The following is a 24279-nucleotide window of genomic DNA, read 5'->3' as shown; positions in this document are numbered from 1 at the left end:
TCTGCCCAAGGGGAATGAAAACATATATCCACATAGAGATTTGTACATCCATGTTCACAGCAGCATCATTCCCAATAGTAAAAAAGCGAGAACAATGCAAATGTCAATCAGCCAAAGAATGGAGAAATACAATATGGTCTATCCATACAATGGACTATGGTTCAACATAAAAAGAAATGCAGTCCTCATCCATGCCACGACATGGGCGAACTTTAGAAACATTACTAAGTGAAAAAAGTCAGTCCCAAAAGAGCATAAATTGTAAATTTCCTTTTGCATGAAATGTCCAGATGAAGAAAATCCAGACAGACAAAGCAGATTAATAGTTGCCTAGGGCAGGGGGTTAGTGAGAAATCTGGAGTGGGCGTAAGGGGTATAGGCATTTGCAGGGAATGCTGAAAATGTTCCAAAGTTGACTGAAGTGATAGTTGCACAACTTGGTGAATAGCCAGTGCACTATATGATACATCTCTACAAATGTTATTTTTTTTAAAAGCCCATGACTGCATATTAAAAAAGAAGAAGAAGAAGAAGAAAGGAAGAAAAAGAAAACAACTACAATTCTCCCAAGTGAAGACATCTAGAATTATTCTTTCTTTTCCATTCATTACACAAATCCTGAGCCCCTGTTATGTGCTAGGTACCTATCTCCAGGAGCCTGTGACTAGGAGCTTCTCGTCTGGGTGGAAGAGCTAGGATGTGGGCACAGAAAATCATGACTCACAGGAGAAGATGCCAAGGGAATGTAAACAGGAGGATATTATTTCATACCCACTGGATTGGCAAAAATTTTAAAGTCTGACATTACCACGCTGGCAAAGAAGTGGAGCCCCAGATATTCTCACCTACTACTTGAGGGAGAATAAGTAGGTAAAATTTAGAAAGAAGTTTGGCAGTATTTTCTAGAACTGTGGATGCACATGCCCTGTGACCCAGGTGTTCCATGGGCCTCTTGAGTATAACCTGAATAAATTCTTGCATGGGACACAAGGGAATGTGGGCGAGAATGTCCTCACCAGTGTAGTTTTTCCCAGAAGGCTGGAAATAACCAATTCGTCAACAAAAGAAAGAGTAAATAAGCTTTGCCAATAGTCATACAATGGATTATACTCAGTGGGTAAATTCCAAAAGATACAATGTATATGGAGTTTAAAAACATACCAAAGGACACCATCCATTCTTTCTGTATACACACTCATATAGTAAAAATATAAAAACATGGGAATGATTGAGACCAAAATCTGGATAGTGGCCCCTTCTTAGGAAGGAAGGGAATAAGATGGGGGGTGGGGGGACCCACTGGGGTATTCAATTGTATCTATAATGTTTCTTTTTAGAACTCACTTGCAACATCTTTTTTCTTTTAATTAAAGTTTGATCCCTTATGCATATTGCCCAGTTCCCACAATGGTAACATTTCAAAATGGCACAAACTGCTATCACAAGGATATTGATATTGTTACAATCCATCAGCCTTTTGGGATTGCTCCAGTTTTCTATGTATTGGTGTATGCATGTGTCCTGGTCTATACGACTCTATCCCTGGCAGGGTTGGTGCACAGTCAGGACACTGAGAGCACTCCTTCACAGCAAGGGTCTCTTGTGTCTTCCCCTTTCTAGCCCCACCCACTTCCCTGGGACTCTGAGCCTTGTCCCTAAACCCTGCCAGCCACTAACCTGACCTCCACCTTAACATCTCTGTCATTCTGAAATTGTGGCATCAGAGGATCCATGACATTATGTAACCTTTTGGCTCTTCCCACCCCCATCCAAATTCCCAAGATGTTGCAGATGTCATTAGTTTGTCCCTTTTTATTGCTGAGGAGTGTGTCCCATGGCATGGTATACCATGGATGGTTTCACTTTGTGAAGGGCACCTGGACAAGTTGTGGGTTTGGGCTATTACCATACTTGGATGTTTCAGTACTGCAGTTGAGTGGTGGGTATCTGGATTTTCACTGCACTATTTGCCCTACTTTTTGATGCAAAGAATGTTCCATAAGTGAAATGAAGGAAGGTAGAAAAAGATACCACAAATGCTGGCCAGCCCTGTGCAGTGGAGTGCAGGGCTCAGAGTGACACCTGGGACCCAGGTTGAGGGCCCCCAGCAGGTGAGGCACCCTCAGGAAGTGGGACCTGGGCACCTACTCGCTTTGAAGTTCTAAGCCTCTTGTGGGTGCATGGAAGCCTGTCCAGGGCCTTCAGTCTCTGGGGCCAGTTTCTAGGGGAATCACCCATTTGGCTACAAAGCCCTTCCCCCAACCTGGGGGTAGGTGGGGAGTTGCTCCTCATTGGAGAAATCACAGAGAAAAGGAGGTAGTTTTCCAGGTAGACAGAATGAAATGTGGCCTCTCCTGAAGGCCCTTGAGAAAAAGCAGGAAGTACAGCAAGGGGGTTCCCTGAACAGCACCAGAAATAGAGAGCATCTTCTGTTGGAAGGCAACAGGAAAGACGGGGAACATTCTTCTGACTTGAGGTTCAAGCTGTGGGGTGGTGATGTCAGCGGATGGGTAATGAGGCCCTGATACGTCTGCTGCTGCCGGGTGCAGGAGAGATGGGTGCAGCCCTGGCCTCAGTGCGCCTCCTACCCCTCTGCCCAAGCAGCTTTAACCTTTCCTGTCTAAATCCCTGCAAGCACTGGTTATGAATTTCTGGGTTCTGGGCAGAGCATGGAACAGTGACACATTCACTCTACACACACCCACCTGGAGGCAGCCTAGCCCTCAGACACCTTGCCCGCAAAAGGTCCCAGCAGAAGCACCCAGAAATGCCACCGCATGCCAGGAAAATGGCAAGCAATGTGGGTGGGGAAGCCAGTGTGGGCTCCGTGGCCCCTGCTGTGGGGGAGAGGCCAGAGCAAGGTGAGGGCCTAGGGCAGGTGGGCCTGGGTGAGCTGTCTGAGTTATCTCACCTGATCCTAACAACAATGACACATTAGCGTCCTGTCAATTTTACATACAAAGTTACAGAAGCACCGCAGGGGTGGAGATGAAAGTTGCTCCAGGGATCAAGCCCCATGTGGGGCTTCTTGCTCAGTGGGGAGCCTGTTTCTCCCTCTGCCTGCTGCTCCTGCTGCCTGTGCTCTCTCCACAGCCCCCTCTGTCAAATAAATAAATAAAATCTTGAAAGAAAGAAAGAAAGAAAGAAAAGGAAATAAAGAAAGTGGCTCCAGGTGATACCTTTGAGAAGGAGGAGAGTTAGGATTTAAACCCAGAGCCCGAGCTCCTTTAATGTTTATGATAAGCTTTTCTGAGAAAAGGAGTCATACAGGACCTTCTAAGCTACTCTTCCTCTGGAGGGTAAAGGGGAGCTACAAAAAAATCATTAAGTAGAGAGAAAAATCATTAAGTAGCAGACCTCTGTTTTTAGGGATCATATCTTGGCGACACCCTGGGCTCCCTCCTCACCATCTCTGAAGGCCCAGCTCCTTGCCTTTATTGCTTTTCTTCTGAGCCTCTTCCTTTTTTTTCTGGGCATGGCTGGACCAAAGCCCACTCCACAGCCTTCAAGGAAAGATGCAAGTCCAACAAAACCTCAGGGCTGGTCCTCCAAATCTGGCTCCTGTCCTCCTCAAGGCTCCCCAGATTTTACCCGCTGCTCTGGGCCCAGTGGCTGCTGAGTCTCCCTTCCCTGAGACATGCCCACATAAGGCACAGGAAGAACGTGGCCGTTGTAGCCAGTGGGGTCCTGGTTCAAGCTCTGCGTGCGCCCCATGCTCCCTGTGTTTGCTGCAGAACACTCCCTTCCTTCTAGGGCCTGGGCTGGGAAGAGCCAGGCATGCAGATGTCACAGGCCCCCTCCAACACCGCACTTCCTCCTGGAGTACACCCTCACTTTATTGGCTGAGACGGCAACAACCCCCCACCTCTGAAAATTGTTATTGTGAAGATCAACAAGAGAATGAGCAAGAACATACTGGCTGACCACAATGTGCTTTATAAAGTGGGAGATTATTATCTTCTAACCTAGTTTGTCCCCAGTGCCCCCTGACTCCCTGTGTTGTATGTGGTGTTTCTCCTGGTAGTGGGTGGAGAGGAGAGTAAGGTGGACAGTCTGAGGCTCACGGGGGGTGAGGGAGCTGCAGGAGGTTCTCCAGGCCAAGTCTGGATTCCCTTGGACTGGCCCTGACAGATTCCGAGCCAAGAAAACAAACCCATTTAGAGGACGACATTTGCAGGGCAACTGAGCTCGTATTGGGAAGAAGGTCCCTCCACCTGGTTCTACCGGGAGTGGCGGTGCTCACAGGTTCCAAGGCTTAGGTGTTGCTGGCTGACCTGGACAGGCCCAGGGGGCCGTGGAGGCAGCAGTGGCGCTGGAAGGTGGTGGGGAAGAGGGAGACAGAGGGCCCACTGTTGGACCCCAGGGCTCTTCCCTCCTTTCCTTGTGTCTGGCACTGGGGCTCAGAACTGACCTGGCAGCCAGCCTTGCCTGTGGGAAGACCTAGTAATGGTGGTGGACACGAGGTCAGGGTTGGGATCCAGGCCTCCTCCTGGCTCTGCACTTTAGTCATCTGGGAAGACATCCTAAGTTCTCTTAGCCCCAGCTTCTGTATCTATAAAACGGGGATGACTCTGATGAAGAAACGTAATAGCTGAGTTGCTGTGAGGTCAAGTGAGACAGTGCAGTAAAACACTCGACACATTACGAAATGATGATGCTAGTTATAATTATGGGGTGGGGAGAAAGCAAATCAGCCAACACGTGTGATAAGGGCTGTTACGTGCCAGGCGTTATTCAAGGAACTCACATCTATTCAGGCCATCCTCGGGCGCCAGTGAGGATGGCGACAGAGAGAAGCATGGAGCCATTGGGAGAAAAAGAAAGGCCACCTAACCCTCCCTTCCCCTCAGTCCCTGCCGTCCCCTCCCCCACACTACTCCCTTCTACTCCACACCCCATCTAGCTGGTCCTGGGTCAATAGCTTCTTCCCTAACTGGGGGCACAGAGGCCTGAGAAACCAGGAGACCAGACTGAGGCACGCAAATTAACTCAAGAGTCCACAGGAAAACCCCAAACTCTCCCCTTAAAAGACAATCCCTAAGAAGCTTTAATTCCACCTGGATGTCTCAGCATCCCTCAGGTTAACCACTCTAAACAGGCTGAATATTAATTGCATCTCTGAAGGAAGCACCAGAAAATGTTGTCTTTGATAACTCGCATGGCCCATCCCTCTCTCAGATAATTCCAGGAGCTTCTGGGGCACCGCACATTCACAGGGCCCCAGGGAAGGGAATTCTCCTAGGCGGCTGGCCAAGGTTTGCAGCAGGGACCACCGTCTGGAAACCACTCCTTCAGCAAATCTCTTCAAGTCTGGGCCTTCTCCTGAACACATGTGTTGGCTGGGTGGGGGCAGGGACCTCGCTCCTAATAGCATTCACTGAGTACCTAGTAAGTTCCGGGAGACTGACACGTATCATTTCACTTAAACCTCAAAATAACCTTGGGCGGGGAGGTGTTATTATCCCATTTCACAGGTAAGGAAAGTGAGGCTCATGGAAATTAACTGTGTCCAAGGTTATACAGGTTGTCACATGAGGGACACAGCTTTGAACATAGGCATAGCTGGCTGTCATGCTACCTGCTTTCGTAGTTCATTAGAGGCTTCCAGCCTTTCTTTTCGTTTCCCTGCCGCCAAGGCAGCTTTACTGACATGCATTTTTCCAACTCCCTTCCTCTTCCTATAAAATACTAATATTGCAGATGTATGATATACCTGTTTAGCCCATTGGAGGATCACAAACTCTTGCAACAGAGATTTTTTTTCACTCCTGACCCTCTAAGAACCAATTCCCCGCCCCCCACCTTTGTGAATGATAGCACCCTGTTGAGAGTGTACAAATTATACCTATGGTTCCCAGTTCCCCAGAGTGGAAGAGGGCAAGGCTTACCCACAGACCAAGATCAGGAAAGGAAAATTACCGAGACCATTTCTTTCAAGGGCAGTGTTCATGTTTTCTTTTGAGGGACATGGCCTTTTTGTTTCTAGATGTGCTATCTGTTCCTCATGCTTTAGATTCACTTGCCATTTTCTAAGGGAGGCCTGCTCAGACATCCCTACCTAAGTTTGGGATAAGCCCCTTTCCACCTCCAGTCTCCCGCTGCCAAAGCAATGGTCAGACTCCATGGTTACGGTCCATGTAAAAGTCCTTGTACACAAAAGGAAGGACTGTGGCTTTTCCATTTCTCTATCCCAGAGCCTAATGTGGGCACAGTATGTGGTAGGTGCTCAGTGAATGTCTGTGGAATGAATGAACTCATGGGCAAATGAATTTAAAATCATTTGGGCTGCCTCTGCTGCACTGAGCTAATGCTTTAGTAAAATCCACATTAGTGGATTAGTAAATCCACATTAGTAAAATTTAGTAAATCCACATCAGGGATGGCTGGATCAAGCAACAACATGCAGTCATGCCTTCAGAATGTGGTACCCTTTGGGCACCTTTCATGAAGCCAGAGTTTTCATTGGGCAACATCCATAGTAATGCTCTTGATCAAGGCCCCTGTGGGGATGGAGATGAACACAGGCTGAGATCTCAGAAGGTGATGTTATGAGAAATGGACTTGGCCTATGGTACACAAACCTCCCCCTGGCTCTCTGGGGACACGTTGTAGACCCTGGAGAAAAAAAAAAATATGATAAACTGTCAACCATTAATAATCAGGGAAGCCCTGGGACACCTGGGTGGCTCAGTTGGTTGGGCGGCTACCTTCGGCTCAGGTCATGATCCCAGTGTCCTGGGATCGAGTCCCACATTGGGCTCCTTGCTTGGCGGGGAACCTGCTTCTCCCTCTGCCTCTGCTTGCCACTCTGTCTGCCTGTACTTGCTCTCGCTTCTCTCTCTATGACAAATAAATAAATAAAATTAAAAAAAAAAAATCAGGGAAGCCCTAACTGATGAAGTCCGTGCTCACACCAATGAAGGACAGGGGTAGCTGCTTCACACCCCTATTTCCAATAGTAGGACTGAAGACTCACCCTAATGCAGTGCATGGGAAAATGCCAGATTAAACAAACACATTTATTTTTAAATATAGAGCTGAGCAGCCAAGAAAGAGAAGGAAATCCTCAGAGGTCAAAATAACCATGAGACAGCACAAATTCACAGAGGTTGCAAACACTGAGAGGGTGAGGGGCATGGGGGTATCTGTCACTCCTTAGTGATCTGGGGCCTCTGGTTTGAAAGAGCCAAGGAAAGAAGCAAAGGCACAGTCCTTCAGAAGGTGGAAGGGAAACTGAGACTTTCACTTGTGGCTGAAACACAGAAAGGAGACATTTACCCTTTGGAGAAAGGGTGAATCAGAAAAACACAAAATCCCACCTTGTGGATGGAGGCAATAAGGAAACTCAACCCTAGGCCTGGGCAGAGGGGAAGGAAAAATGTTAAAAGGCTGAGAATTTCCAATCACAAAATGACCCTCAGGTGGGTCTGGAAATTGACTATGTGGAAGTTGACTCAGTGGCCAGAAGGAAAACAAACAAACAAACAGCAAACAAAAAACCCCAATCTAAGCTGAGTGTTTAAAATGACCCCAAGTTGATGGTTCCTCCAGGTACCTGGCAGAAGCAAATTCAAACCCTTTCTGGAGCCATGAATTTTCAACTCGGGCCTCAAAGGAATCCCACAGAGTTTTAGCAGTCATAAATCCACGACTTGAAAAAATCACAGAGCACGTGAGGAAACAAGCCGCCATGAGCAAGAGAGAGCAAAAGCAATGAACAAATCAATCAGACCTAGGAATGCTACAGGTACTAAAATGACCAGATGCAGAAAATGAAATAAATGTGTACAATATTTAAAGAAATACGTCAAAGTAGTGAAAGTATAAACAACAGACTATCAAAGAAGAAAAAGCGACTGAAAGATAACCAACTGTAACTTCTAGAAATGGGAAGGCTGATGTATGGGCTCCTCCAGACTGTTGTTCTAAATCTGTCTTATAGTTTTGGAATAAACCTTGGATTCAGAAAATTAAAATGCTGTGTGACCTGGGCCAATCACCTCCTGTCTCTGGGCCTCAGTTTACTCACCTGCAAGTGAAAGTGTGGAACCAGATCACCTTATGAGTCCAACTCTATAAAATAATCTTCTATAATATGAGAGATCACAGTCACTGGACACCTGTCTTGTGTGTGTGTGTGTGTGTGTGTGTGTTCTCCTTGACTATCAGCATTTTACATGATTTTTAATACTTGCAATAGCTCACTAAAGTGTGGGCTCTTATATCCAATTCACATTTTAGGAAACTGAGGCAGAGAGGCATTAGGTAACTGGCCCAGAGTCCAGAGCTGGTAGACCAATGGTATCCAGAGGTCTGAGCGCAGATTCTATGCTTTCGATGCTTAACATCTGAGATCCGGGACTAGAATTCTCTGACCTCTCAAAAGACTCCCATAGTAAAGTCTGACCTCTCAAAAGTCCCTCCCAACTCAGTGGCCTGCAGAGGCTGTCAGCTTCGACCAGAATAGCCATTCCAGTGGGGAGGTAAGAATACCATGAAGTTAATTATCAATAACCGAACATGAAGTGCCTTCTATGAATAAGACCTGTGCTTATTTTAGGCAAGAGCTATTCATGACAGAGTAGCAAACAGTGACAGATGGCTGGGGCTCACCTTCCAAATGCCCTTCAGAAAGTTTTCATTCTGAAAGCACTTCTCTGTACCTTGGGTCCCTCATTTCTAAAATGGGGGTGACGATACTACCTAACATCCCTGGGTTGTCACAAAAGGATTAAATGAGCTAAAACGAGTCTGGAGGGGAGAGAGCATGCCTCAAACGGTAGCTCTTGCTCCTGCTGTTCCCGTTACTGTTTTCGACCCAGTGGGGAGAAGTCGGGTCCTGCAGCAGATGACCTTGATTCAGTTTCAGGCTCCCCCACTTCCCAGCTGTGTGACTTAAAGTCCCTGAACCTCTCTGAGGCTCCACGGCCCCATCTGTGGATCAGAAATAACAATGCTTACTTAACCGGTAGTTGTGAGGGGGAAATGGACTGTGAAATGCCTAGCTCAGTGGTTGACATGTAAGAGGTACTCGACAAATGTCTGTTCTCACCCCTGGAGCATTTCCTGCACACTCGGCTTTTCCGAAATGGTTAGAATCCAAAGAGGCAAAGGAATCTGTGCTCAGAGATGTTGACTCACAGTTGTTTTCCACCAGGGGAACTTTCACAAAAGCTGTGGGGGCTAGAAGAGGTCTGAAGACATCCACTTCCCAGCAGGTAAGTCAAGGCAGCACAGTGATGGAGGTCCGTAGCCTCTGGTCCACGATCTGCTGCTTTGGCTGAACTGGCCACAGAGATGTGCCACTGAAGAGTAAGTTAGCAACAGGAAGTGAGCCCTACCATGAGGAGAATCTGGTCAATGAATCCACCAAGGATAATGACACTGACCTTCCCATTTGGAAATCAACCAGGCATTTGGCTGGTAAGTGGCACTGTGATCACTCCACAAATCCTGGACAGCAAAGCAGCAGTACTATCCAAGGATGGGGACAGGATAGTAAAGGAGTATCAGAAGGACAGCCACATCTGGAGCAGTGGCTGTGTCACTCTGTGAGCCCCAACTCTGCCAGGCCTCAGGGAAGGGCAGAATTCCCCACCCAGCTTCCCCAAGAAGCATCAAAGGCTGGGACCAGAAGTGCTTTCCCAGAGGGATTCCTCTTTTGGGAAAATAGGGAACTCTTGAGTTTCAAGCTCAATCTGGGACACCTTTTGGATTTCATAAGTCACCTGCTCCTCCTATCTTGTCTTCTCTAAGCTCAGGTGGTCCAAGACTTTGTCGAAGCTGATGCCTGGTACTAAAGATGACGGTGGCATGGTAGAGTGGTGGCCATTCCAGGTGCTCCAAGTAAAAGCTGAAAGTACAAACTTGGGGAGAGAAGAGGAACCAGAGAGGACAGATGGTCTGGGGAGCACGAGCCCAACACCAGCACAAGGGTTTCAGTGGCCCCTGAGTCTTACGAGTCACCCTGCTGGAACTATACTCTGCATTTTCTCAGCCTAGGGAAGACAGTGTGATGTTCTTGAACAGACCCGGCTTCAAAGCCCAGCTCCTTCACATCCTAGGACATCTTTGTCCCTGAGCAAGACAATTTACTGTGTCTCAGTTTGCTCATCTGTAAAATGGGGAAGATGCCTCTAAGTGCTGTGATGGTTACAAAGATATGATGCATGCCTGGCACAAGTGACTGCTCAATTAGCTGTTAGTTTCATTTTTCCTCCCTCCTCCTTTCCAACCATCTTCTAGATGGCTTGCATCCCTTTATTTGCTACTGAATTAGAATTAGTAGCAGATGACTTTTATCTGTCCCTTGGTGACTCCCATCCTCTGTACTTATAAATTTGTACACCATCCGGTAGATGTTTGTGAAAAAATTTCATGGCTTCTTGCTTCTTAAACAAGAATAACAAAAGGCCCCAGCTCCTCTGCTTGGGACCCCAAGGCTTCCACCAGTAGACCTCAACCTCCCAGCCATTCCCCTACTGCAATGCTTGCCCTTCTGGTAGCCATCATGGTGTGGGACGTGGAGAAGGGCTTAACCTAGCCCTGAGCATGTTTGGGATAGTAAGAAAGGCTTTCTAGAGGCAGATGCATCCAAAGTTAACCTTAAAACACAACGATAATTTTGCCAATAAACCAAGATGGAGAAGGCATTCTGGGCCAGGAGAATATGATGCGCAAAAGGCCTGAGGCCTGAGGCCTCCCCAGGGCAGCCAGGCTTCCGTCCAGGTTGACTGCTGTCACCTCTCCAGATTGTCCTCACTTCTCTTCCTGTCTTTACTAGGCTGACAGAGGACCTATTCTGTACTCTCTGCTGGACTCTGTCAAGGACCTTACTTCTTGTAAGTCCCTGAGACCATTTCAGGAAATCGGTGAGGTCAGGACTACTTAAAATATTGCCCTTTTCATCCTTGTTCTCTTACCAGAATACAGTGGAGTTTTCCAGATTGAATACAGAAACAGATATAGATTCGATCAAGCCAACTATTAAAGAGATTTACCAAAACGTAAAACAATGCCACCCTATACATTATTTGTTTGTTGTGGAAAAGTCATTCTCATAAAAATGTGCTATTATATGTTACTGCAAGCATTTATTATTATCACTTTAAATAAACTATAAATAATGATTTCAACATTCTTTTCCAATGCTAATTACTAGTGTGACAAATTTTGATAGACATAATCCACATAAGCAAAAACTCTTTGGGGTCTTTAATAATTTGGAGGAGTCAAACAGGGTCCTGAAACCAGACAGTTTGAGAACTGCTGCAGTACGGCATACTGTGAAGGGGGCAAGGGGCACAAATGGCCCTGGGAAGCCTTCTCAGATGGCAGTTTCTGCCCGTTACCAAGAAAAGAGCCCACAGGCAGCGTGTCCCTGGCTGAACCCTTCTGCCTTGCCTCCCTCTCTGTCCCTCCTTTTCCTTCTGCTTCCTGCGAAAACCCTAGTGGCAGAACAGGCCTCTCACTCAGTAACCTCTTTCCCAAGCTCAGGGAGGTATGTGGTCAGGAGGCTTTGCTGTTAGGAAGGCAGGGCCCACACAAATAACTCAATGGCTCTAATCAGCATTTCCCTGATGACTAAAAATGTGGAACATTTTCTGATGTGCTTCTGATGCTGCCATTTCTGTTCGGTGTGATGTGTTCTGTTCTGATGTGCTTCTGATGGTGCCATTTCTGTTGTTTCCTTTGGAGAAATGCCTATTCAATCTCTTTGCCCATTTTTGAATTAGGGCCTTTTGTCTTTTTATCGCTGAGTTTAAGAGTTCTTTATATATTCTGCATACAAATCCCTTGTGAGATCTATGACTGCAAATATTTTCTTCCATTCTGGGCTCATCTTCACTTCCCATATGGTGTTCTCTGCAGCACAAAAACTGTTAATTATGATGATGTCCAATTTGTGTATTGTTTTCCCCTTTTTTTGTGTATGCCTAACTACTGCCTGCCTAATCTGAGGTCAGGAATATTTATGCCTATGTTTTCTTTGAAGGGCTTAAAGCTTTAGCTCTTGCATTTAGGCTAACAATGCATTTAATAATTTTTGTATACAGAGTGAGGAAAGGTCCAACTTCATGCTTTTGCATGTGGGTAGCCATTGTCCCAGCACTGTTTGAGGAAGGGATGGCGAGTGTCTCTGAAACTCAGTTGCCTCATCTTGAAAATGGGTTTAAAAGCCCATATTGCAGGGTGCTCTGAGTATTCAATGAGACAGAGAAGAAAGTGCCCTGTGAGGATCCTTGGTACACAGCAGAAATGCCTGTCACTGAAGGATGATCAGACAGTGGATGTGAAATACTCAGAAGCACTGGTCATCATCACTACCATTTGACCGGAACTTTTACATCCTAAAGGTTGCCTGCATCCAATACCCAACACATAACCCTTTTCCCAGAATCCCCTGTTTGAGGGGCCCTGAAAATCCTTTTCTTTTCTCCTTCCCTTTTTTTTTTTTAAAGATTTTATTTATTTATTTGAGAGACAGCAAAAGTGAGGGAAGTCACAGAGGGAGAGGGAGAAGCAGACTCGCTGTAGAATGGACAGCCCAATGTGGGGCTCGATCCTAGGACCTGAGCAAAGACAGATGCTTAACTAACTGAGCCATCCAGGCACCCCCTTCCCTTCCTTTTCTTCTCTCTTACTTTCTACCTTAATTTTGCATTAAATGCTCTTGGTCTTAATTAATTAATCAAGTTAAGATTGTTAACCCACTCAAATCTCTTTTGGCAAATTGGTAGGAAGGCCAGAATGAACAAATGAGTCAATCAATTAAAAGGCTCCTAATTTAAAGTCAGAAAAGTGAAGGCCCTGGAGCTACAGGGATCACACAGGCCATCCCACATGCAGGTGTCAGAGGTGGGACATGGGGACACTGACTCCATGGGCTCTACACTCCCGCCCTGTACTCCCCCTCCCACCCTGGAGAGATCCTCTTAAATCAGTCTCCCTCCTCCTCAGTGTTTGCAACACCTCCCGATTTAGTTTTCTCTCTGCATCTCATTAGTGTCCCATTTGCCTCATCTTCCTGATCTCTGAGGCAGGCGTTAAGCAGGAGGAGACTGAATTGGCAGCAAGGGCTCCCTGCCTCCTGATTGTGGGTGAGGTGACATGCGGGGGAGGAGAGCATGGCCCCCCGGCTGCAATTCTACATGGTGCTCTGGTCCATTTGGCTCAAGCCAGCAAACAGTATTGGGACTCGAGCTGTGCCCCAGGCTTGGAGGGCAGGGGTGGAGCAAGGAGCAGCACTTGCCCTTGATATCCCCAGACTTGCAGGGATGGCTCGATAATGCCCAGGCTGTGCTCTGCTACTGAGACTGGGCCCTCCTGGGTGGGTGGAGTGAGCAAGAAAGAGTGAGAGGTTAGCTGGGGGAGAAGGGCAGTGGGGCCATTCCAGCTTGGGTTTGGAATAGCACATATAAAGGCAGGAGGGCATCAACTATCACGTTTAAGCAAATATTGATGTGGAATCTGTCGTGAAAGTGTTTGTTCACTCATTCACGCATTGAGTGTGCACTCACCGAGTGCCCATTCCAGGAGGAAGAACACCCCAGGGAACAGTACAAAGTAAACCCCTGCCCTTGCGGAGTTTAAGTTCCAGTGGGGAAGAGAGACCACAGACGAGCTCACAGAGTAACAGAGGATGCGGCAGGTGGGGAGAAGTGTCATGTAGGCAAGAGCCAATGGAGCAGGGCACAGGAAGGCCTGGACCGGGAGGGTGGCTCCTTGCATGGAGTGTGGGGGTGGGGGCAGGCCTCCTGCTGCTCCCCGAGCTGCAAACACACCTGCCTCGGACACCTTTCAGACTCTGTGTGCTCTGCTCCCTCAGATGCGATGTGGAGGTCTGTTTGCTGCTGTTCCTGTCTGAAGAGCTTCCTCCAAGACTGGAAAAAAGGCATCTGCGCCTTATGCCTTGAGGTGGGAGTGTGTTTATGAGTCAAGGAATGGTGAAGACACCAATGGCATGAGTGAGGGGTGCGCAGGAGAGATGGGGTCGGATGGGAGACGGGTTGGCTCTTAAAGGTCCTAGTGAGTTGCTGCAAGGCCTTTGGCTTTTCCTCTGCCAAAGATGGGGGCACACGGCAGGTTTTGAGTCGAGAAGCGATCTGATCTGACCGCTGCCAGAGTCCTGGAGAGAAGGGGGAAGCAGAGCCCCAGAAGGAGCCCCTGCAATCATCCAGGTACCAGACCATGGCTTGGACCAGTGTGGGGACAGAGGAGGTGGTCACAGAGCTGAAGAGGGGAGCGAAATGATGGAGTCAGTGTACACTTAATATAGAGTGCAACAGGAGGGATGAGGAGAGATGAGGCCGGAGTGAGAGAACATTCTAGACAGAAGAATCTGCCTGGGCCAAGGCGCAGATTCGACCCCGTCCTGCCAGACTCAGATCCCACTACCTACATTTCTGCAATAGCCTCCCTCCCTCCTTGAATTCAACAAGCCTTGCCATGGGCCCAGCTCTGTGGGTGACACCAACATGGGTGTTGGCGATGGCCACCCACAAGGCTTCCCCTGTGGTCACTAAAAGCTGTGTTCACACGTGACACCAGCAGGATGCTTGGGGGAGCCAGGGGGGTAAAAAGCTGGGGCAGAGAGTTCGGAGGAGGAAATAGATGCCTATTTCCTGGGTTTTAATGGAGCGGGGGAGTCAAGGTTCAGTGTCTTCTTCTGCCATACACGCATTACCAGCAAGCACAGTTAGGGTTGATGAGTTCACTTTTAGCTTAGCTATTTTACCTCACCGAGTGAACCTCAGTTTTTTGATCTTACAAATGGAATTATCAGGACTACCTCATGGGCGCCCTGAGTTCAATGAGATGCAGCAGTCAAGTACTTGGCACAAAGCCTCAATAGACATGACACCATGTTACCCATCCTTCTACATGAAAAGCTAACCATCTTGACAGCTCTCCTCAGACAGCCGTGTTGGGATTGGCTGAGTGCTCCTCCTGGTTTGTACCTAACACATTCTTGGGCTCAGAGCAGAAGCTACCTCTGCATCCGTCCCCTGCAACATCCCCAGAGCCCAGCTTGGTGCTAAGCTTATAGTTAGTATTCAGTATGTCTTTGTCGAATTGCCAAATAAATGACTGAATCAGAGGTTACGTAAGATCTAGGCTTTAGCACTTTTTAGCTGGAAGACCTCAGACAACACAGTTAATTTCTCTGCACCTCGATTTTCTTGCCTCTTAGACAAAAATAATATCTCCTGTGACAGAGACAGCTACTCTCATCAAATAACCTGATTTTCCCCATACCTCCCAGAGCTCTAGAAGTCAGGCAGGACCACGTGACTAGTCTGGGCCCACGGGCTGTGGGTGACTTCTTGACCAAAGCGTTTAAGGAGCAGTGCTCTGTCTCGACGGCAGAGATCAAGGTGTCCAAATGTTCCAGGAGGTATCCCTGTAATCCAGCAGAGCTTTCCTCCGACTGGCCTGAGTCACTCGGTACAGCGCAGTCCTCCACCTCCCTTGGTTGGACATGGAGCATGAACAAGAAATACACTTTTGCTGTGTTGAGCCAGAGATTCTGGAATGAATTTATTACTGGAGCATAACTGAGCCTAGTGAAACTCAGACATCTACCTTGCAAGATTGCTTGGAGGATAAGAAAAGGTGCTTGGTTCACAGTAGGTCTTCACTAAAGGGCTCGCTCCCTAGGTCCGGGTTCCAAGTCCTCTGCCTCTTCAGCCTTCTTTACCATGACCTAGCCTCCATGATCTAGCCTGAAACATCCTTCCATTTTCCTGATGCAACCCAGGTGTTTTGTACTGTTTTTTGTTTTTTTTTTTTTTTTTTTTGGTCATTGTTCTTCTGTATAGCAAGAGGAAGAAAAGCCTTGAGAAGGCCGTTTTGGCTAGCTGGACCTGGCCTCCAGCCCCCTATCCAGGCAGCTACCCACTCAGCTCCTCCTGCCACACTCCCAACTATGCTTCTGATCCCACTCCAGCTCAGCTCAACAGGTAACCATCCAACTATAAACCCTGCCCCTAGTCTCCCAGATTCTAGAATAATCCTGATGGCTGCTGCTGCCCCTGCCCACCTAGTGGCCGAAGCCTTCCACCAAAACATATGCATGGTTTCAGATTCCAAGATGGCATTTCTCATTAAGACCACAGGTTTGCAGTTGATGATACAGAACATCAGAGCAGACAAGGGGACTGACCTGGCTCCATGTCAGCACGTTGTGAAGAGTCAGCAGTGTCCCTGGGCCCTGTAGCCCTCTCTCCAGGGCCATCGGATCCTGGAGGACAGGTCAGGATCCTTTCTGTTGAAGCAGAGAACACAGACCCTACTGAGTGAGGTGGCAAGATGCTTTGGCCTCTTTCCCACAGATTTCTCCCCAGCAGCCATTGCGAACACATGCCAGTGGGGGGAGGAGCTTGTTCCTGATCCCACAGCAAGGAAGAGAAGCGCTGGGGGGAGTAGGGAGGAATCCCACCGAAGTGTACTTCCTTTATGCGACTTTCCTGGGCAGCTCTGGCATACCTTCCTCTGTTCCCCCACCTCATCTTGGGCTGTGGGAATAATGGTCTTGTCTAACCAAACCCCTCAAGGGCAGGGACTGCAGATCAGTCCTCTTTATGACCGTAGTGCTCTGCAAGGACTTGGAGCAGAGGTGAACTGAGTGTTTTGTGAAGAACGGGCAAGGTGCTGTGGTGGAAGTGGGGCGTGGGGGATGGCCATGAGGCCCCTCCGTCAACAGTTCTATCACTGATTCACCAGGCAAATAAATGCATCACTGAATCGCCTCGAACCTTAGTGTCCTGCCCTATAAAATGGCGACTTTCCCTGGGATTTACCAGACGTTGGGAGTCACCTGGGCCGAGTTCCTCACACACAAGAACTCTGGCTCTGGCACACCTGTGTGTCACATTGCAACCTCTAGCAAATCTCACCCTCTCTTTGAGCCTATGTTTCCTCATGTGAAACAGGAAGACTCTGAGCCTGGTGACCGGTGACATCCCCCCTGCCCCTAGAACTCTGTGACAGTGATTTTGACTCATCACCATCTCGGTGCCTAAGGAGGTACCTGCACATGATAAAGGTTGATGAAATGAGTAAAAGAAATGTTACCCTACTCAAAAGAAAAGTAAGGGGAAGCTCAAGGTGGGGAGCCTGGGTGGCTCAGTCTGTTAAGCATCTGACTTCGGCTCAGGGTCCTGGGATGGAGCCCCATGTCGGGCTCCCTGCTCATCAGGGGGTCTGCTTCTCCCTCTGCCTCTCTCCCTGCTCATGCTCACTCTCTCTGTCTCTCAAATAAATAAAATCTTTAAAAAAAAATAAAAAGCTAGGTGTGAAAATTAAAAAAAAAAAAGTTTTAAGTCATCTGCCTCAGGTCATTGCAAGAGGGGGAATGAAATTTGAACAGAGGCCCCCAAGATCTGTTTATTTTCTCCTGCACCAACTGTCACACCCACTGAAAGCACCACAAAATGCCTTTTTATAAAAAAAAGACCCATTAGGCTGAAGAAGAAGGCATGAAGGATGCATTTAGACATCTGAGGTAAAAATTATTTTTTAGATGGGGCGCCTGGGTGGCTCAGCGGGTTAAGCCGCTGCCTTCGGCTCAGGTCACGATCTCAGGGTCCTGGGATCGAGTCCAGCATCGGGCTCTCTGCTCAGCAGGGGGCCTGCTTCCCTTCCTCTCTCTCTGTGATCTCTTCCCTTCCTCTCTCCTACTGTGATCTCTCTCTGTCAAATAAATAAATAAAATCTTTAAAAAAAAAATAAAATAAAAAATTAAAAAATAAATAAATTAAAAAAAAAGAAAGAAAGAAAGAAAAGAAATTCCCTGACTACCTATTTGCCAAATAAAGGTAGGGCCCGAGCTACGGAGACGGGATTGTCCATATAAAGTGAAGAATTAGTGGTCATGTCTATTAACACCACAATTTCCTGAAGGGTGACATTTTGTTAGCTTCATCTGAATTTCATGTTTCTTTATTGTCACTTGTTATTCTGATCAAAGAGGAACTGTATCAGGCAAGAACACTACCAGGCCCAAGAGCAGACTGTCCCTTCCCCGCCCTCAGAGGTCAGGCTCCCCAACACCCCCGACCAGACCTGCCCAGCAGAAATAGAACTGACACAGTCTACAGGTACGCCAAGAAAAGTGTTTATAAATCACACTACACTGACTGTAATAAGACATAGGCAGCATCCCACAGAGCATGGGACAATCATTCTCGGCATCTTGAATGAGCAGTCACGGCTATCATGTCCCTAATTTCTTTTCACCACGCCTTGCTCATTGTAAACTTCCCCACCAAAGTTTCAGGGAGCTGCGGCAGATTGTTTTGCTCTAACAAGGGGCCCGTAAGAGGCACTTTCTCCTGTGTGGGGGCTTCTCCCGAGGGCCCAGCGTCTTGTGGATTTTAGGACTCAGAGCTCTTGGCTTTGCTGGCAGGGTCCTGCCGGGGTCCTGGCCATAGGCAGTGACTCAGACAAAATACTCAGGGTCTTCCTCAAACTCCTCTCTTTTGTCCTAAAATTCCACTCTGCCCCCATAGCTTCGGGCCATGGCTTGTGTTTCAGCCTGGGCCTTAGGATCCCTCCCCCTCTTGGGGAAGTGGCTGAACTAGTTTTTCTTCCCTTCCACCTTCCTCTTTGCCAGGGTTTTAGGGAAAACCTCAACTCCTTTTCACCTCTTTATTTCATCTTCAATTCATATCTCTGAATTCTCTCTTTTTTGAAGTACCTCCAACAAGGACCACAGTGAGTGAAAGGAAAGGGTTCATGCGTGGACGGTCTCGGAGGTGCTTATGGAGGGGGAACCCAGCTCAGAAGGGATTGGAGCCTTCATTCATTCCCTCCCTTGCTCTCAGTCACTCATTCATGTAGCGAGGGCAAGGTGTCATGCAGGACCCACTGATGACTCAGAAGCAGATCCTGCCTTTAGGAAGCTCACAGCCCGGCAAGGAAGGAGAAGGCCTGGCCGTTTTGCAAGAGAGATACAGATGAAAGCCAACGCGGGGACAGAGGAACGAAGAGACCAGCGTAGCTGACAGATCAGGGAGTGATCTGGACAACAGAGTGTTTCAGCACAGCCTGCACCAAGACAGGCGGGGTGGCCTGGGCTCAGGGCAGGTACTCTGCACCAGGGAGCAAAGAACTAGAGGGGAATGCATGCAGGGCGTAGCCCAGCTTCCCAGAACATGGGCTGTGTGGAGGGGGCAGAGGGCGACACACCTGACAGGTGATGTAGGCTCCAACAAACAGGGCCCTGAAAGCCATGCCAGAGAAGATGGCGTGATTCAATGAGTAATTAGGAGCCACTAAGGGCTGTTGAACAGAGGTGTGACATGACTGGAGATCTGCTGTAAGATGATGAATTAGGCTAGGCTGGTTGGTATTTGATCTCATGGAACCTTCTAAACAACGGTGCTGGGCAAGCATTATCCTTCCAGACTTGCAGACAAGAAAAGGAGAGTTTGGGGAATTTAAGCCGCTTGCCTCTAATCCCCCAGCTAGGAAGCGGTGGAGACGAAATCTAAACCCTGTTCTCTTTCCAGGTGAGCCATAAAGCATGCTGTGACGCAGCACAGAACACCCGAACCCTGATACTCTCATGACACCTCCTGCTTCTAGAGCACCCTCCTGCCTACCTAGGTGGGCAGAATGGGATTGTTTCCTGGACTGCCTCTAAGAGGCCGGGGTGGAATGCAGCACAGAGCACCTCTGCTTCTGTTCATTTTCCCCAATGTGGCCACAAATCAAGGAGGTAAGAGGATGCCTTGAGTGGAGTCCCAATCACCAGACAGCAGTCTCTTGCAGAGAATTTCAAAGGTAGCAGCAGGAGACCACCCTCCTCCCTCGGAGCATAGTCTGCTTTTGTCTTTCCATTTTTTGCTCAGCCTACCATGGTAACAGGAGCAGCGGACCCAGGAGCCCAGGTGGAGTGTCTCATGGATGCCCAGGAAACTGCTTGGGCGGGCCATGTACAACACCCACGAGGGACCAAGAGTTTCTATGCTTTGGGCTGACTCCATTGCTCGGGAGGTTACTCAGGGGACTCAATCCACCTGAACTGGGTTGTCATATCTACAGCCTGGAGAGGACCATGGGTCACTCCTATCAAGATACCTGGATTTGGGGCGCCTGGGTGGCTCAGTCAGTTAAGTGTCTGCCTTTGCCCAGGTCATGATCCCAGGGTCCTGGGATGGAGCTTGCATCAGGCTCCCTGCTTGGTGGAGAGTCTGTGTCTCTCTCTGATCCTCTCCCTGCTTGTGCTCCTTTTCTCTCTCAAATAAATAAATAAAATCTTAAAAAAAAAAAAAAAAAAAAAAAAGCCTGCTATCAAACCTTGGGTTTTTGTTGTTGTTGTTGCTTTTTGTATGGGGAACAAAAGAAGATTTCCTCATTTTGACTACAGGTCCTGGTGGGCTGTGTGCACCTGAGAATCGGGAGTGCGTCCTTTCTTAGAGGAAGCCCCATGCGACAGGAAGAGCAGGGGCTTTAGCAGCAAACAGAGGGGCTCTGGATCACATGGCACCCAGCCTGGGGCAAACTGCTGAGCTCCTTATATTTCCTCATTATTAAATGGGGATGATTATCAGGGATTAGGCTAAATGGCAGACCCCGGCACAGACATAAGAACATAAAATAATTTCTTCTTCTCTTTTCATGTTCAACATTTTGAGCATTGCTCTCCCCATGAGGTTGGCTCTCCTCACAAAGTGCCAGTTGAAGAGATGGATTTTTGGAGGAAAAAAGAGCTGAAACTACAGCAAGTTGTATGTATCTCTGACCTAGTCCTTCTCTTACCAACGTCTTCTTCTTCTTCTTCTTTTTTAAGATTTTATTTATTTGAGAGTGAGAGAGAGAGAGAGAGAGAGCATGAGGAGAAGGTCAGAGGGAGAAGCAGATTCCTCACGGAGCTGGGAGCCCAATGCGGGACTCGATCCTGGGATTCCAGAATCACAATCTGAGCCAAAGGCAATTGCCCTACCGAGCTACCCAAGTGCGCTTACCAACATATTCTAATTATTGGTCTACACGTCTTTCCCTTCCACCGGCCTGGGACCTCCTTGAGTCATAGACCATTGTATCTTCAATTTCTCGCACACAGTTTTCCCTTTCTCCCTTAGTTACCCTGTTCTAAGATCCAAACAAACCACAGAGGCTTCAGCTCCTGTGTTATTTTCCCAGCCTGGTTTGAAGAGTGACTTTTGAGCAACACCTTCAAGAGCACATTGGATCCTCTGAAAACTGTCTCATTATCATGCCATCATTTGCACAGACTATTTCACCTTGTTACCCTGCTAAGAACTTTGGTTTCCAATCTGAGCCAATTATATGCGCCAACATTTTCAATAACATCTTAATAATACCAAGCCTCCCAGATCTCTGGACAGAGCCAGGCCAGGTTGAGAGATCTGGGGTCTATCTAACAGGATACTGGAGGGTTCCCGACAGAGGGAAAAGAAATGATGAATCAAACTGGATTCAAATGCTGACTTGTGCAGTTGGGACAGCCCTGCGGACTGCGTGGGGCCAGGGTAAACGCTCGGTAACAGTTAATTTCCTTCTTTCCGCCAATTCCAGAGAAAAGCAAAGCCAGGAAACTTGTTGCAAGTAAAGAGAGAGAGAGATGAGGACATTCACCACATTCTGGAGTCCATTTACAATATGTTTTTTTTTTTTTTTTTTTTTAAGATTTTTCTCCCTAAGGACTAGAAGAAGCAGGTTATTTCATTTTAATTATGGCAGCTGCAGCTGCTGCTTGCGGACTTAAAGACCATTTTCAGATTAAAAAGAAACACACACACACAGACGCACACAGACACAGACCCCAAACAGGATCAACTACGTACACAGAACAGCACCTTCTTCAGAGAGGGCGTCAGGAGGGTGGAAAGATCAGGACCGTCGGGCTCAAGCCGCTCAGAGCCAGGTGGAGCTCCCTGGGTGGGCAGGCTCCCTCCTCTTCCCTCCCACCCTTCATCCTCTCCACCTGCCATGTGCAGGACCAGCCCACGAGCCACGCAGAGCAACGCAATGCTTCGTGTCGAGCAGCTGCGTGTTTTTAAAGCACACAGGGGGAAATAAAGGCAGCAGATGGTTTTATGTAATCATCTCATGAATTTTTAACTGGTCAGCCTCATTCACGAAGGCCTGAAAGACTTCTGTTCCAGTTCCTCTGTGGGGCCAGTGAGCCAGCCGGTGAGAATGTGCTGGTGTCACAGGGAAGCTGGAGGAGCTCATTGGCCACTTTGTGGCCTCGAGGTTTGATCCAGATTTCCACCCAGGCTTCTCTCTTGGGGTGCTCCCTCTGTGTCCTCACAGGGGTTCCTCAATGTTAGCTTTGGCAAGTGATGGCTCACAGATCCTTCGCAGGTGAGCTGCCCAAATTGGCAGCACACAGAGATCTTTGAAAGGATTGAAGATCGATGGGAAGTTTGTCAGAGAGAAGATGGAGTGGAGAGCGGTGTGTTTCGGTGCACAACTGCCTGGAGTAAGAAGGAAGATTCTGGGCTCCCACCAGGGAAAGATGGGGTGCTTACGGCAGGCACAGGAACCCTGCCTATAAGACAGAGCCCACGAGTGGCATAAAGCGAGAGCACACGGGAAATAAACCATTCTCAAACAGCCACAAGTGCTAAAAAGCAACCTGATGGAATCTGTGGTATCAGTGTGGTGTTTTCTCAATTTTCTCAAACTTGCTTTTATTTAACCAATCCGTACCCTTCAAGCCCCTCATTGAAAATTTGGGAATTTCAGGGCACATGGGTGGTCCCGTGGGTGAAGCGTCTGCCTTCGGCTCAGGTCATGATCTTAGGATCCTGGGATTGAGCCCGCATTGGGCTCCCTGCTCACAGGAAGTCTGATTCTGCCTCTGCCCCTCTCCCCCAACTTGTGTGCATGCACTCTTTCTCTCTCTCTCTCTCAAATAAATAAAATCTTTTTAAAAATTCTGGGATTTGAACATGCACGATAAACACAGACACTTGCTCTCGAACTTCAGAGTGCTCCCAGCTCTGCCAGCTTTGTTGCCAGCCTGCAAAGCCTCTCCTCCTTCTACATCTGCCGGCTCCTCCTCTTCCTTCAGGACCCAGGGCCCATGCCAGCATCTTCCCGAAGCCATCCTTGCTGTATTGATCATAACTAACTGTACTCCCACATCAAAGAGGCACCGGGTCTAGGTGATTGTACCAGTAACTCCAGGGGGTGACCCGAGCTCTGTGCAGGGTATGTGCCCCCACTTCCTTCCCTCAAATGACCATGCTGCTGGTGCCATTTCTAAAATGCAAGTCTGACCCTGCTGCTCCCAGCTTCAAAGCCTTGTTGGTGGCCCCCGGTCTTTGGGAGAAAATCCAAACCCTGCCTTAGAGCAGGCCGTCTTCTTCACCATCCAGCCTGCCCACTCTCACCTCAGACTCTCTGTGCTCCAGCCAGACCAAGGTGCTTTTTAACACCTCACCATCTTCCCTGTTGCCCTTCCTTTGGGCTGAGAGGCCCCTGAAGTGCTCACCCACTCGTCTACTGTGTGCATAGCATCTTATGCTGGGGGAGCATCTTCCAGCTTCCCCCTTGCTTTCCCACTGCCCCCACGTGGGTTGTGGGGGGTCATCGGTGCTGTATGGCAACCACTGCAGGCACAGGTGGGATCACACAACCCGAGAGGGCCATGTCACCAACTGCGGCCAGCGGGTGGTGAGCGGAAGTGCACTCCTTCTAGGCAGAAGATTTTATTGCCCGTTAAGGACCCTCCAGAGCTTGCTTTCACTCTGGCACCATGACTGACACAAGGGATGGTTTGTCGGCTTACATCCCTGGAGGACTACAAGAAAGCCCTCCACCATCCCACCACTTCGAGTGTCCCGGGTGGATATGGAGTATGAGTGAGAATGGGTCCTTTCTTATATACCACTATGACTTGGGGGTGACCTACCCAGCATTACTTAGCTGATGTGCAGATACATGGATCCTATGAGAATTGTCATATTCTTGAAGGACCCTGATTCCTGGTCATCATTGATTGGTTTAGGACTGGGCACCTTAATGAAGCTGGATCAGTCATACTTCTGGGGGGCCCCAGCTGTCCTTGGGGAGAGCAATACTGATCAAAGATGGACCAGTTAGAATTCTTCCCTGGGTATTGTAAAAGAATCTAGCCTCTAGTAGTAAAGACTGTAAGATGGAAAAACTTGAGAGCTGTTGGTGGCCAAGGAGGTGTTTTGGGTTGTGTTGTGTCCTCCAAACAAGGATATGTTGGAGTCTTAACCCCTAATACTTCAGAATGGGACCTTATTTGGACACAGGGTCTTTAGAGAAGTA

The 24279-nt window shown here is 48.2% G+C and overlaps 1 protein-coding gene across 1 annotated transcript in view; it reads right to left on the bottom strand.

Moving 5' to 3' along the window:
- Window positions 1-24279, bottom strand: part of TENM4 (teneurin transmembrane protein 4) — a 721609-nt gene that overhangs the window by 476210 nt on the left and 221120 nt on the right. Inside the window, exon 3 of the mRNA XM_059187848.1 lies at window positions 16166-16267. The gene's annotated coding sequence lies outside the window, so the exon portion shown is untranslated. The remainder of the gene's footprint in view (window positions 1-16165; window positions 16268-24279) is intronic.

Source organism: Mustela lutreola, chromosome 1 (assembly GCF_030435805.1).
Source record: "Mustela lutreola isolate mMusLut2 chromosome 1, mMusLut2.pri, whole genome shotgun sequence".
Taxonomy (NCBI): domain Eukaryota; kingdom Metazoa; phylum Chordata; class Mammalia; order Carnivora; family Mustelidae; genus Mustela; species Mustela lutreola.
This window is presented reverse-complemented; position numbering and strand designations above follow the sequence as displayed.